The sequence below is a fragment of the Marmota flaviventris genome, chromosome 10 (assembly GCF_047511675.1).
Source record: "Marmota flaviventris isolate mMarFla1 chromosome 10, mMarFla1.hap1, whole genome shotgun sequence".
In the NCBI taxonomy this organism is placed as follows: Eukaryota; Metazoa; Chordata; class Mammalia; order Rodentia; family Sciuridae; genus Marmota; species Marmota flaviventris.
This window is the reverse complement of record NC_092507.1, coordinates 32,951,374-32,967,184: the sequence shown is the minus strand read 5'-3', so window position 1 is coordinate 32,967,184 and position 15,811 is coordinate 32,951,374.

Sequence of the window (15,811 nt, the reverse complement as noted above, 5' to 3'; positions counted from 1 at the left end):
ATAAGTAAAATTGGCAAACCCTTAGCCATGCTAACGAAGAGAAGGAGAGAGAAAACTCAAATTACTAACATAGGGGATGAAAAAGGAAATATCACAACAAACACTACAGAAGTACAGAAGATAATTAGAAATTATTTTGAAAACTTCTACTCCAATAAAATAGAAAATATTGAAGGCATTGACAAATTTCTGGAGTCATATGATTTGCCCAAATTGAATCAGGATGATATACACAACTTAAACAGATCAATTTCAAGCGATGAAATAGAAGATGCCATCAGAAGTCTACCAGCCAAGAAAAGCCCAGGACCGGATGGATACACAGCTGAGTTCTACAAGACTTTTAAAGAAGAACTAATACCAATACTCTTCAACTTATTTCAGGAAATAGGAAAAGAGGAAGAACTTCCAAACTCATTCTATGAGGCCAATATCACCCTGATTCCAAAACCAGGCAAAGACACATCAAAAAAAGAAAACTTCAGACCAATATTTCTAATGAGCATAGATGCAAAAATTCTCAATAAAATTCTGAAAAATTAAATACAAAAACATATCAAAAAGATAGTGCACCATGATCAAGTGGGGCCCAGGGATACAAGGTTGGTTCAACATATGGAAATCAATAAATGTAATTCATCACATCAATAGACTTAAAGGTAAGAAGCATATGATCATCTCAGTAGATGCAGAAAAAACATTCAACAAAATACAGGATCACTTCATGCTCAAAACACTAGGAAAAACTAGGGATGATTGGAACATATCTCAACATTGTAAAAGCTATCTATGCTAAGCCCCAGGCCAATATCATTCTAAATGGAGAAAATTTGAAAATATTTCCTCTAAAAACTGGAACAAGTCAGGGAGGCCCTCTTTCACCACTTCTATTTAACATAATTCTTGAAACACTGGCCAGAGCAATTAGACAGATGAAAGAAATTAAAGGATACAGATAGGAAAAGAAGAACTCAAATTAGCACTATTTGCCGACAATATGATTCTATACCAGAAGACCCAAAAAGTCCCCCAGAAAACTTTTTGAACTAGTAAATGAATTCAGCAAAGTAGCAGGATACAAAATCAAAACCCACAAATCAAATGCATTTCTGTATATCAGTGACAAATCCTCTGAAAGGGAAATGAGGAAAACTACCCCATTTAAAATAGCCCAAAAAGATATATTCTTGGGAATCAATGTAACAAAAGAGGTGAAAGACCTCTACAACAAAAACTACAGAATGCTAAAGAAAGAAATTAAAGAAGATCTTAGAAGATGGAAAGATCTACCTTTTTCCTGGATAGGTAGAATTAATATTGTCAAAATGACCATACTACCAAAACCATTATACAGATTTAATACAATTCCAACCAAAATCCCAATGACATTCCTCATAGAAATAGAAAAAGCAGTCATGAAATTCATCTGGAAAAATAAGAGACCCCAAAATAGCTAAAGCAATCCTTAGCAGGAAGAGTGAAGCAGGTGGCATCATGATACCAGACCTTAAACTATACTACAAAGATATAGTAACAAAAACGGCATGATATTGGCACCAAAATAGACTGGTAGACCAATGGTACAGAATAGAGAACACAGAGACTAATCCACATAATTACAATTATCTTGTATTAGACAAAGGTGCCAAAAACATACATTGGAGAAAAGATAGCCTCCTCAACAGATGGCACGGGAAAAACTAGAAATCCATATGAAACAAAATGAAATTAAACACCTATCTCTCATCATGCTCAAAACTCAACTCAAAGTAGATCAAGGACCTAGGAATTAAACCAGAGACCCTGCACCTAACAGAAGAAAAAGTAAGCCCAAATCTCTATCATATCGGATTAGGCTCCTACTTCCTTAACAAGACTCCTATAGTGCAAGAATTAAAATCAAGATTTAATAAATGGGATGGATTCAAACTAAAAAGCTTTTTCTCAGCAAAAGAAACAATCTGTGAGGTGAATAGAGAGCCTATAGCTTGGGAGCAAATTTTTACCACTTGCACAGATAGAGCACTAATCTCTAGGGTATATAAAGAACTCAAAAAGCTAAACACACACACACACACACACAACACACACACAACAAATAACCCAATCAATAAATGGGCCAAGGACCTGAACAGACACTTCTCAGAAGAGGATATACAATCAATCAACAAATATATGAAAAAATATTCAACATCTCTAGCAATTAGAGAAATGCAAATAAAAACTACTCTAAGATTTCATTCCACTCCAGTCAGAATGGCAGCTGAATACATACAACAATAAATGACTACAAACAACAATAAATGTTGGCAAGGATGTGGGGAAAAAGGCACACTCACACATTGCTGGTGGGACTGCAAATTGGTACGGCCAATATGGAAAGCAGTATGCAGTTTCCTTGGAAAACAGGGAATGGAACCACCATTGGACCCAGCTATCCCACTCCTTGGCTTATACACAAAGGACTTAAAAAAAGCATACTACAGGGACACAGCCACATCAATGTTTATAGTGGCACAATTCACAATAGCTAAACTATGGAACCAACCTAGATGCCCTTCAGTAGGTGAATGGATTAAAAATGCGGCATATATACACAATAGAATATTATTCAGCAATAAAAGAGAATAAAATCATGGCATTTGCAGATAAATGGATGGTGTTGGAGAAGATAATGCTAAGTGAAGTTAGCCAATCCCAAAAAATCAAATGCTGAATGTTTTCTTTGATATAAGGAGGCTGATTCATAGTGGGGTTGGGAGGGGGAGCATGGAAAAATTAGACAAACTGTAGATAGGGCAAAGGGGAAGGAGGGTGAGGGAGGGGCAAGGGGGTAAAAAAAAGATGGTGGAATGAGATAAAGATCACTACCCTAAGTACATGTATGAAAAGGACAAATGGTATAAATATACTTTGTATACAAGCAGATGAAAATTGTGCTCTACATGTGTAATATGAATTATAATGCATTCTACTGTCATATATAACAAATTAGAATAAAAATTTTAAAAAAGAATACAAATAATAATAAATGCTGGTGAGGTTGTGCAGAGAAAGGTACACTCTTACATTGTTGGTGGAATTGCAAATTAGTACAACTACTTTGGAAAGCAGTATGGAGATATCTCAAAAAACTGGGAATGGAACACCTTATGAGCCAGCTATCCCACTTTCTTGGTAATTATACAAAACAACTGAAATCAGCATACTTTAACAATACAGCCACTGTAATATTTATAAAAGCACAATTCAACAATAGCCAAGTTATGGAATCAATGCAAGTGCCTGACAATAGATGACTGGATTAAGAAAAATGTGGTGTATATATACACAATAGAGTTTTACTCAGCCATAAAAGAAGAATGAAACAATGGCATTTGCTGGTAAATAGATGGAAATGGAGAAAGAACATCATGCTAAGTGAAATAAGCCAGACTCAGAAAATCAAGGGTCAAATGTTTTCTTTCATATGTGGAAGCTAGAGCAAAACCAGGGAAAGAAGTCAGTGGGGGAGAGGATTGGATATTGTAAAGACATAGGGAAGATCAGAAGTAGAATGAGAGGGAGGGAGGAGGATAAGAAAGGGAAAGAAATATGGACTGAAATATGAACTGAATTGTTGAGAGCCACAGCCGAAGGGGCCCCAGCAAACTTCCAGCTGCCAGCAAACTTCCAGCTGCCGGCTGATGATTGGCTCACAGCGGCCCCAGCAACATCTAGCTGATTGGCTCCTCTGCGGTGATGCTCATTGGGCTGTTTCCCTGCCCTTTCAGACCACGGAGCTGCTCATTGGGGGACTTTTTTGGCTCCGCCCACGTGACCCAGCCAATCGGCCTCAAGAGCAGGAGGATTGTGGGAGGTGGAGAGAAGCTTGTGTGGGAGAGAGAGGCTTGTGAAAAGCTGGTGGTGGCAGTTGAGGCTCTGAGGGTTTTTCCTGAGAGGCTGTTTTGTTTGGCATGTGTGGTTCTAAAAATAAAGTTAGTTTCTTTTGACAAGTGGCTCCTGATTGTGCCCAGCCAGACTGCGGCATTTGGTGGCTCGCACGGGGAGCGACTGAGGGTAAGTGAAACTGCTCGCCCCTGAGGGCAGGGCGAGAGGATGGGTAGCCATTTTAAGATTCCTCTTTTATTTTGCTTCACTTTTGTTTTAAGTTGCCTGTCCCTGGAGATGAGTGAGACGGAAGAAAAACCGCTCACATCTGAGGAAAAACTATTTATGTCTGAGGAACAGATAGGGAGAAAGGACGGATGCACATGTCAGGAGGATAGAAAGGCCATAATGACTTTTTGTTGTTCCCTTTTTATTTCATTCTGTCTCGGTTTTGTTTGGCGTCATCTTGTTGGGTTGTATTATAGTAGAAATACAGGATCAGAAATTAGTAAAAAACAAACTGAAAGAGTGTTAAGTAAATTGTTAGAGGAAGGAGGCATCTCAGTAAAATCAAGAACAGTCAGGGCATATGTTGATACAATACAAAAATGTAGCCCATGGCTTTTTAAGGAGGAGTTGTTAAATATATCACAATGGAACCATCATGGTGAAGATTTAAAAAGAATAGAAAAGAAAAGCCCAGGGACTCTGCCAGTTGGCACATTGCCATTGTGGACGTTCATATCTTGTTTGCTTAGTCCAAAGCCTTCAGTTCAGACAATAGTAGAGGAAGGAGAAGACATAATGATTCAAGTAAAAGAGAAGGTCTCTCAAGTTAGTCAGACAGAGGAAAAGATTCAAGTAAAAGAGAAGGCCTCTCAAGCTAGTCAGACAGAGAAAGAAAGTGTAAAACAGAAAAAGCCATCAGGGGGAAAGTTACAACAGGAGACTGCTACTAACACCTTTCTATCACCAGAGGGTGTAAGTGTCCAACCAACAGCACCACCTCTACAGGAGACTGCTACTAACACCTTTCTATCACCAGAGGACGTAAGTGTCCAACTAACAAGGCCACCTCCATATGCTGGGAGGTCCCCAACCCCCGCAGTTGATAGTTGGGATCCTGAGACAAGATCTCAAATATTAACATGCCCTGTATTTGAGGCAGGAGGGCAGCGATTTTACCAAGTTTTAAATTTCAAAACAGTGAAGCAGCTAAAAGAGGCTGTAACAACCTATGGTCCTCAAGCACCCTTCACTGTAAGCATGGTCGAATCCATTAACAACTTGAACATGACGCCAGCAGATTGGGCTAATATGTGTAAAGCTGTGCTAAATGGAGGACAATACCTGTTATGGAAGGTTGCCAATGAGGAATTTTGCAAGGAGACGGCTAGGCAAAATGCAGCAGCTGGTTATCCTCAGAGAAATCTAGATATGTTGTTAGGAAAGGGACCTTATGAGGATCAGCAGCAACAAATTGCATATGATCCTGGTGTATATGCACAAATTGCTGTAGATGAAATTAAGGCATGGAAGACTTTACAAGGACATGGAGGTTTACAAGGTCAATTATCTAAGGTAATACAAGGAGCTAATGAACCTTATGCTGAATTTGTAGATAGGCTTATTCAAACAGCTACCAGAGTTTTTGGGAATACAGAACAAGCAATGCCATTACTAAAACACCTGGCTTATGAGCAAGCGAATCGTTGGTGCAGAGATATCATTAGACCATGGAAACATGAAGATTTAAACACATATATTAAATTATGTAGAGACATTAATGAACAAGGGCAAATTGTGGCAGCTGCAGTAAAACAGGCTTTAGATGCCAGGCCAAGAACATGCTACAATTGTGAACAAACAGGACATTTTAAAAGGAATTGCCCCATTGGAGGAGGGTTTAACAAAACTAGGTATCAAAGGAGTAGAATACCAGGTATTTTCCCACGATGCCGTAGAGGGAGACATTGGGCTAATGAATGCCGTTCTCAAACCACCATAGAGGGTACTCCATTATCAAAAAATGAACAAGGACCAGGTGTTTATCCACGATATCGTGGAGAAAGGCATCGGGCTCCATTGCCAAAAAATGGACAGGGGGGCCCAATGTTCCGGGGCCCAAAACCACAAATATACGGAGCACTGGAGGAACCCAGCAACCCCATCAGGGTAGTGCCCAGGACACATTGTCCATCAGATCCCTCATCAGACAAACCAGAGGGAGCGCAGGGTTGGACATCTGCGCCTCCGCCAGAGCAGTACTAACTCCAGAGATGGGAGTTCAAATCATTCCCACAGGGGTGAAAGGACCTCTTCCCAAAGGAACAGTAGGCTTATTATTGGGACGCAGCTCTTCTACTCTAAAAGGACTTATGATAAGTCCTGGGGTAATTGATCCCGATTATGAAGGTGAAATAAAAATTATAGCCAATTCTCCAAAGGGTATATCAGTAATTTCACCAGGAGATAGAATAGCACAGTTACTAATAATACCCAGCCTACATGATAAATTTTCCAGTCGTACTGTAGAAAGAGGTTCCAAGGGATTAGGCTCCACAGGTGTAGATTGGGCTATGCTTTCTTTAAATTTAGATTCTCGCCCCATGCTAAAACTAAATATTCAAGGACATGAATTTAATAGGCTACTGGATACAGGTGCAGACCTTAGCATCATCTCTCGTCAAGAATGGCCAAAACATTGGCCATTACAACAAGCCACTCAAACGCTTCGAGGCCTAGGAGTGGCGACTAATCCCCATAGAAGTGCAATGGTATTAGATTGGAAGGATCCTGAAGGATGTGAAGGAACTATACAGCCATATGTATTGGATCATCTTCCCGTAAATTTATGGGGACGAGATGTCCTAGATCAATTAGGTTTGACATTAACAAATAACATCAACCAAAATGCACCCACTATTATGACTAGACAAGGTTTTAGGAAAGGAAAAAGATTAGAAAAACAAGAACAAGGTATAGCAGCACCAATACAAATAGATCAAGGAACAGAAAGACATGGGTTGGATTTTCAGAAAGGGCCACTGAGACAATCAAAATTACTTGGAAATCAGAAAGACCAGTATGGGTTCCTCAGTGGCCCCTGACTAAAGAAAAGATACAAGCAGCCCATGACCTGGTCAAACAACAATTAGCGGAAGGACATATACAACCTTCTGTATCTCCCCATAATACTCCCATTTTTGTCATCAAAAAGAAATCTGGTAAATGGAGATTATTGCAAGATTTAAGAGCCATTAATAATGAGATGGTTATTATGGGACCTGCTCAATCAGGGATTCCTCAGTTGTCTGCTTTGCCAAAAACCTGGTATGTTTTAGTTATAGATATTAAAGATTGTTTTTTTTCAATTCCAATTCATCCTGAGGATAGTCCACGTTTTGCATTTACTATCCCTGCACTGAATCATGAAGGTCCTGATCAGAGATATGAATGGAAAGTACTCCCTCAAGGGATGGCTAACAGCCCAACTATGTGTCAAATTTATGTTAACAAAGTAATCCAGCCACTTAGAAATCAAAATCCTGAACTATAAATATTTCACTATATGGATGATGTATTATTAGCACACAAAGATAAAAACACATTGCTAGAATGTTATGCCACACTTACAAACTTATTAAAAAATTATAATCTAGAGATAGCAATAGATAAAGTACAATTAAATTTTCCAATTAATTATTTAGGAGTTCTATTATCCTCAACCATGGTCCGTCCACCAAAAATTCAAATACGAGTAGATCAACTCAAATCACTTAATGACTTTCAAAAGTTATTAGGAGACATAAATTGGATAAGGCCTTATTTAGGTATACCAACAGGAGAGTTGGGACCTTTATTTGATATCCTAAAAGGTCCATCAGATCCAAATTCACCCCGCATGTTAACGCCTGAAGCAAGAAAGGCATTAAAAATCATTGAAACATATATGGAAAATATGCATTTGGATAGAATTGATATAAGTTTGCCTTTATTATTTATTGTACTACCAACAAAAAATATTCCTACAGGAGTATTTTGGCAAGAGGGTCCATTATTATGGATACATTTATCTTATTCTCCTAACACTATTCTTACTAGGTATCCTGAGGCTGTAGGACAATTAATACTCAAAGGAATAAAAGCAGCAAAGGGAGTGTTTGGAATTTCTCCCAATAAAATTATTACTCCATATACTATGAATCAAATCAATGAGTTAGCTAATGAGTTAAATACTTGGGCAATAATCATGTGCAAATCTAATGTTTCATTTGATAACCACTTACCATCTAATCCTTTATTGTCTTTTTGGTCATTGCATCCTGTAATTTTTCCAAAAATGACAAGAAAAACACCTATCATGAATGCTCCAAATATATTCACTGATGGGTCAAATAATGGTACAGCAGCAGTAGTTACCCCTGATCAAACTTTTACATTTTTAGTACCCAAACAATCAGCTCAAAAGGTAGAGCTTAATGCAGTTTTACAAGTTTTTGTGATGTTTAAAGATTCTGTATTTAATTTATTTTCTGATAGTCAGTATGTAGTTAATGCTATAGTATCCCTTGAAGATGCTGGTAGGATTTCCCCTTCTTCTACTGTTTTCTCTTTGCTTTCCACTATACAAAGTCTAATCTGGGACAGAAAAGATCCATTCTTTATAGGACATATCAGGGTACATACAGGATTGCCTGGAGCCCTTAGTTTGGGCAATGATTTAGCAGATAAAACTACACATGACATACATATTTTCTCTACACTAGAAGAAGCTATAAATTTTCATAAAAAGTTCCATGTCAATGCTAATACTTTACAAAAGTGTTTTAAAATAACTAAGGAACAAGCTAGACAAATAATAAAACAATGTCAAAATTGTGTGACCTTTTTACCACAAGTTAATCTTGGAGTCAATCCTAGAGGATTGATACCTAACCATATTTGGCAGATGGACGTCACACACTTGCCAGAATTTGGAAAATTAAAATATTTGCATGTTACAGTTGATACTTCTTCTGGATTTTTGATGGGCTCCCTTCATGCCGGAGAAAAAACTAAAGATGTTATAGCTCATTGCTTACAAAATTTTGCCACTGTGGGTGTTCCAAAACAGTTAAAAACAGATAATGCCCCTGGTTATTCTTCTACCTCTTTTAAACAATTTTGCTCAACATTTGGCATTACTCATATAACAGGAATCCCATACAATCCACAGGGACAAGGCATAGTTGAAAGAGCTCATCAAACTATTAAAATGTACTTATTAAAGCAAAAAGAAGGAATTGGGAAGGGGTATATATTCCCCAAAGATAAACTTAAAATAACCCTTTTTACTCTAAACTTTTTAAATTTGGATTCATCAGGACTTAGTGCTGCGGAAAGGCATATGTGTCCAAAAAATGTGCATAAGCCCAAGGTACTTTGGAAGGATATTCTAACAGGACAATGGAAAGGTCCTGACCCAGTAATTGTCTGGAGTCGGGGGTCTGTTTGTGTGTTTCCACAGGGAGAACAGCAGCCGATTTGGATTCCAGAGAGATTAACCAAGGTCCTGACCCAGTGATTGTCTGGAGTCGGGGGTCTGTTTGTGTGTTTCCACAGGGAGAACAGCAGCCGATTTGGATTCCAGAAAGATTAACTAAAGTGATTTCTACAGACCAAAAAGAAGATGATTTGGCTCAAATCCATAACAACTGATATCCAAAACTCCAGTTTGGCTATTCTTACATCTGCAACAGAACCAGGATGCTTTTTTCAATATCTATTTTATTATTGCCCTTTGCCATATCATGAAGTTCTATTTTGTTTTTTGAGCTCATATAGACCTAGGTTAATGTTTTGCTGATCAGTTCTATTTTTTGACTATAGAGTTTTAAAACATTGCAATGGAGATTTCACCTGTAAAAAGTTATAAGGCCTTTACTATAATGTTATGTGTTGTATGTATTATATTATGTGTGCACACTTGTGTTTTGTGTTATATGTTTGAATGTATGTATGTCCATATATCATATATGATGAGCGCTCATGATAAAATGGATCCAAATATTTTTTTTTCACGTGATTTATATGGTTTAATTTAAATTGGGTAAACAACTGTTGAGGATTGTTTTAATATGTAAACAAAAAAGAAGGTTAACAGATCTGTTTGTTTACTTTCACCTTTCCTTTTCATTATATTTAATAATTCTCTTGAAGACAATGTAAATTGTTAAGAAAATTGTTTTCTTTTAGTGCCTTCTGTAATGTTACATAATTTTTTCTTTAGCCATTATTGCCAGAATTCCTATCTTCATCCCAGTGCCGGTGAAGACAATGTAAATTGTTAAGAAAATTGTTTTCTTTTAGTGCCTTCTGTAATGTTACATAATTTTTTCTTTAGCCATTATTGCCAGAATTCCTATCTTCATCCCAGTGCTGGTGAAGTCAAAGATAAAACCAATCTACAGCTTCTACAATAGCCATCACTGAACTGCTTGCAGAACTTGCCTGGACACATTGTGAGCTCACCTGTATGCATTGTGAACTATCTGTTGGTGCAACGACTTGTGGTAGTGTTGGGGTATTTTTGCTGATGATGTCATTGGTGGTACAATTTTTCCAAAAGGAGCCGTCAATTGGCTTGGTGTATCTTCCTCCCTTCTGCTTGTCATGATCGTCCAGCTAAAATTTGGGGGCCAACAGAGGTGAGGCAAAGAACCTCACCCCCCCGCTGGTACAAAGACCTCTCCACAGGTGTGGCTGTATACTGGACCGGTAGTCAGTGACGAGTAAGATCCAATTGCAGTGGTACCAACCTAAGGACCATATGTACTATTGGACAACCTAAGGCAGGCACGGTCCTTAAGCCACATGCTTGTTGTTTAAACAGAGAGGGGGAGATGTTGACAGCCACAGCCGAAGGGGCCCCAGCAAACTTCCAGCTGCCAGCAAACTTCCAGCTGCCGGCTGATGATTGGCTCACAGCGGCCCCAGCAACATCTAGCTGATTGGCTCCTCTGTGGTGATGCTCATTGGGCTGTTTCCCTGCCCTTTCAGACCACGGAGCTGCTCATTGGGGGACTTTTTTGGCTCCGCCCACGTGACCCAGCCAATCGGCCTCAAGAGCAGGAGGATTGTGGGAGGTGGAGAGAAGCTTTTGTGGGAGAGAGAGGCTTGTGAAAAGCTGGTGGTGGCAGTTGAGGCTCTGAGGGTTTTTCCTGAGAGGCTGTTTTGTTTGGCATGTGTGGTTCTAAAAATAAAGTTAGTTTCTTTTGACAAGTGGCTCCTGATTGTGCCCAGCCAGACTGCGGCACTGAATAACGGAATCAGTTTATACACATATATAAATGTACCAAAGGGAATTTCACTTTTATATACATGTAGCAAGTACCAATCAAAAATAAATAATTAAAGGAGTGAAAGGAAGATCAGTAGAGGAGGGAGAAAAAGGGAGGGGAAGTGGGGATTGAAATCAAATTCCTCGTATGTCTACCTATGTCAAAAGGAACCCAAATACTATGTATAATTATAATCCTCTAATTTAAAAAATCCAAAGGTTCTTCTCTTAGAGGATAATATCATTATCAATATCAATTACAATGAGAGTTTTAGACTTTAAAAATGAGATATGTGTGCTTTTCTCTTCTGAAAGAATAGCAATAAGTTGTTTGACTTCTAAAGTGAGGGGAGGAATCAAAGGGTAAATTTTTAACCAATCCTAATGAAGGCAAGAAATGATATTCAAACATTTGGAATTATAATTTCAAATATACAAGTGATTGCATTGACCAGATTATCGGACTGGCTTATAAAGTTAAAATCCAATTTAAAAATAAATCTAAAACATGACTATCTAGGAAGTTGGGAGTAAAACTGATAGAAAAAAAAGATTTACTATATTGGTAATTGATGAAATGGATTTTAAAAGAGAAAAGCTTGTTGGAGATAATGACAGGAATTTCATGACAAAAAGTTCAACTTACATACAATTTATTTGTATGAATCTTACTGGCCTCCAAATACGCAAGGGACAAAGTGAAGAAAGAGCAAATCCATAATCAAGTTTCCTTGGAGAACTTTTCAGAGAGAGCATACGCATGTAATCACCACCAGACCAAGACACAGAACACCACCAGCACCCTATGAGCCTGCTTCGTGCCTCCTCCCAGTTGCTCTGAACATTTGCCATTTCAAGGAAAAGGCATTTTGGTCCAGGTTTCCAAGCTGAAATCATTTAGGCAAATTTCCAAATGTACTAAGTGGACTGAGTCAGGATTCCCAGATGCTTTTCAGACTAGAGTCAGAGCAAGAGCTAATTACAAAGAGTTGGATGCAGCGATGAGGTTATTTGTTTGATCACTGTAACTGTATTGTTTAATGTTTACTTGTTATGGATATATGAAAGAATCCCTTCCTCCTCTTAAACTGTCTCTAATATCAGCCAAGTAGATCTTGTTTTGGTAAACTAAAATGAAACGTTTTTAACTTGTATCTGATTCTTATTTATTCTTATCTGATTCTGAATTCAGAAACTCAAATTATGTCTCCTTACTTTTTATAGTAGCATTGATATAGCATGCAATCAATAGATTCTGGGTTTTTTTAGCCAAGTTATACTTGATTAGATTGATTATTAACCAAGGTCGTATTTTAAAATGAGTATCTTAGGATTGGGCAGAGAACTACGGGGCGAATCTCTATAAGGGTTTCCTAGCAAAGCCAGCCTGATACCTGCCTTTCAGAATCCTGTCCTGCTCTGTCACTTCCTGGCCAGGAGACCTTAGCAAAGTTAGGGACCTTGATTAAAGAGGAGTTCATCCAAATGTATAGGTACTGCCAGTAAAATATGATAATTTCTTGGTTTTTCCAACCCCCTTGTGGCAAATAATAGGGAATTTTGAAAGTCCGATTTGATCAATTTGCTGGGGATCAAATTCAGAGGCTTAGCATGCTAGGATGGTGCTCTGCGACCGAGCTACAGTACAGCCCTAAAAGTCAAATCTGGGATTCTTTATTGAAACTTCTGGACAGAAGTTAATTCTATGACATTAGAAATGGCTCAATACTGCCTGTCTCTAGATAAGCAAAGCAAATCAAAGAAGCCTCTATGGTTAACATTCTCACCATGCCAGTTTAAGCAATGAGGCCAAACAATGTGACCAGCATTTATTTGTCATCCAGAATAATCTTTGAAGATTATCTAAGGATAATAAAAGTAGGATATTGTCAGGAATAAAAGCACCTAAGACTTGCGAAAGGGGGAAAAGGATTACTTGGTGGCTTCTCAGTACAGTCTGGATGTTGTCTAGATATCCTTGGAGCACTGTCTGTCTTTACAGGCCTGGGTCCCTTTGACTTCTTATAGATGAGGGTATTTTATAACTCTGCAGTTTTTCTGTTAAATTTCAGAAAACTGAAAGCAATGCAAATGAACCCTGTCCACAGTGCTGCAGATGAGCCCTGCTCATAATAATGCAAATAGAATTTGTTCAGTTGAGCAATATAAATCTCTGTAAATCAAGTTCTGTTTTGATCCAGTGCTGACATCATACTGGTTCCTTCATGGTGATGAGCTCAGTGAAATCTTTGACATATGTTCACTTCATAACCATAAAGGAAAAGATGCATACATTCATCTGTATTAAATGAAGAATCATATTCATCAAAAGTTATTTGTATTTTATTCTATTCTAGTCATCAAAAGAAAGTGAAAAGAATACTCTTCAGCAGCAAAAATAAATCAACATAGATAAATGTCCAGAAACCTCTTGTTGAGTAATTGTGATAAGTAATAGAATATGCAGTGAATAATTCAAAGTTTGGGGAAAAAGATAAATTATTTAATAATTTTATGTATATTTCTCCAAAAATATTGATAGAAAAAAATTTAACAATTGAAACCTCAAAACATGGACACTGGAATGTTAACAATGGTTGCCTCCAGGTTTAAGATAAAGGATGATTTTCTTCTTTTTGTCTGTTTTATAAAATTTTAAGAATAAACATGTATTTCTTTTGTAATAAAGAAAACAAGTAATAAGTTCATAGACAATAGTTTCAATGCATGTAATTGACAAAAAAAATCTATGTACAAATGCATAACAAACTACAAATCAATAAAAGACAAACAAAATTTATAGCATGTTATTCACTATAAGTGCTTTGCGTGTATTATCTCATTTAATTCTTCTGACCACCTTCTAAGGCATGTACTATTTTCTTCCCACTTACAGATGAGGAAATTGAGATCCAGAGAGGTTGGGTAACTTGCCCATCACCACTGAGTTACTAAAGGATAGATATGGAATTTGACCCTGAAGTCTGATTCTTGAGTCTATCACACTATGCAATACAACTGACAATCTTATGGAAGATGTTAACCTAACTGGCAACCAGGGAGTAAATGAGACAAAGAGCAATGTGACCACTTTTCACCCATAAGAAGGGTAGAAACATTAGAATGTTGATTCAAACAATTTCAAGTGTCAGTGAAGGTGAGAGGTGTAGACTGGCATAACTACTTGGAAGAATAACTTAAAACTATCTTGTAAATTTGAGATTTCTTTGTTTCTACAATCTACAAAATTTACTCTACGCATAAATCTTAGAAAAATATTTATATATGGATGGGTTCCTAAAGACTTTTTTTTAAAGAGAGAGAGAGAGAGAGAGAGAGAGAGAGAGAGAGAGAGAGAGAGAGGGAGAATTTTAATATTTATTTTTTAGTTATTGGCGGACACAACATCTTTGTTTGTATGTGGTGCTGAGGATCGAACCCGGGCCGCACGCATGCCAGGCGAGCGCGCTACCACTTGAGCCACATCTCCAGCCCTCCCAAAGACTTTTTTTGCAGAATTATTTAAGTAGTGAAAAAGTGGAAATAAATGAATATTGAATGAAAGGGAATTAGATAAATGAAATGTGGTGTATTCATATGCTTATTAAAGGGAATGAACTAGACCTATCATCATCAAATGAGTAGATATCACAAACACGATATTTAGTACTTTTAAGAGTCATACTGATATCAAATTACCATTTAAGAAATTTAAACACATACAAGAACAGCTTAAAAATAGATTGAATACACTTCAGTTTAAATACAGGAGTTGACTTCGGAGTCAGAAATAGTCAAAGGGTAGTTTAACTTTATTATTATTATCTAATCCTTTAAAAAAGAAGAAAGAAGGAAGGCTTGGACAATGACAAAACATTATCAAGTGTTTACTTTGGGTTGGAGAAAATAGAGTCTTTGTTATATTATTTTCCATTATCTTTCTCATTCTCTGTATGTGTATGTAGATATAGATATGCATGATACATATTTATTTTTCCATTAGAAATATATATATATGTTTTTTCTTAAATAAAAGTGGGATTTAAAACATAAATTTTAAATTGACCAGGTAAGAGTCATTTTCATAAGCTGAGCCCAGATTACGCCAATTATTAGCTATATTTTTACATGGGTATGACTAAAATGATTCTAGTCCATATTTTATGGCATCTAGTGCAAAAAGCAATGTTAAATATTGTGTATAAGTTGCTTATCAAACAGTAACACAAGACTGTGTCTCTACATAGTCTTGCTTACTCTTTATGTCCTTTTCATCCCCAATTCCTTTATAACGAAGAAAAGTTTGTGTGCATGTTGAACATTTGGCTGTGATCATGTTGAGATGACATAAACTTCCAGAGGTAAGGAGAGAACAATAAAGTAATGGCCATGAACTTTAAGGACACAGTATTTATAAATAGATTCTTTGCCTTCAATACTTAGCTCATGGTGGTGGCAACTGTACGCTTTCCAACCAATGGGAGGGACCTTCCATTTAGGAGTGGCCACACCTTCTCCTAGTTGCTCACAGCTCTGGGAAGACAGGTTGGTTAGAATGGATGAGTTTTTAATATACCACATGAACTCCATCCAGTCTGCCAGTGACTAGGGATGACTCTG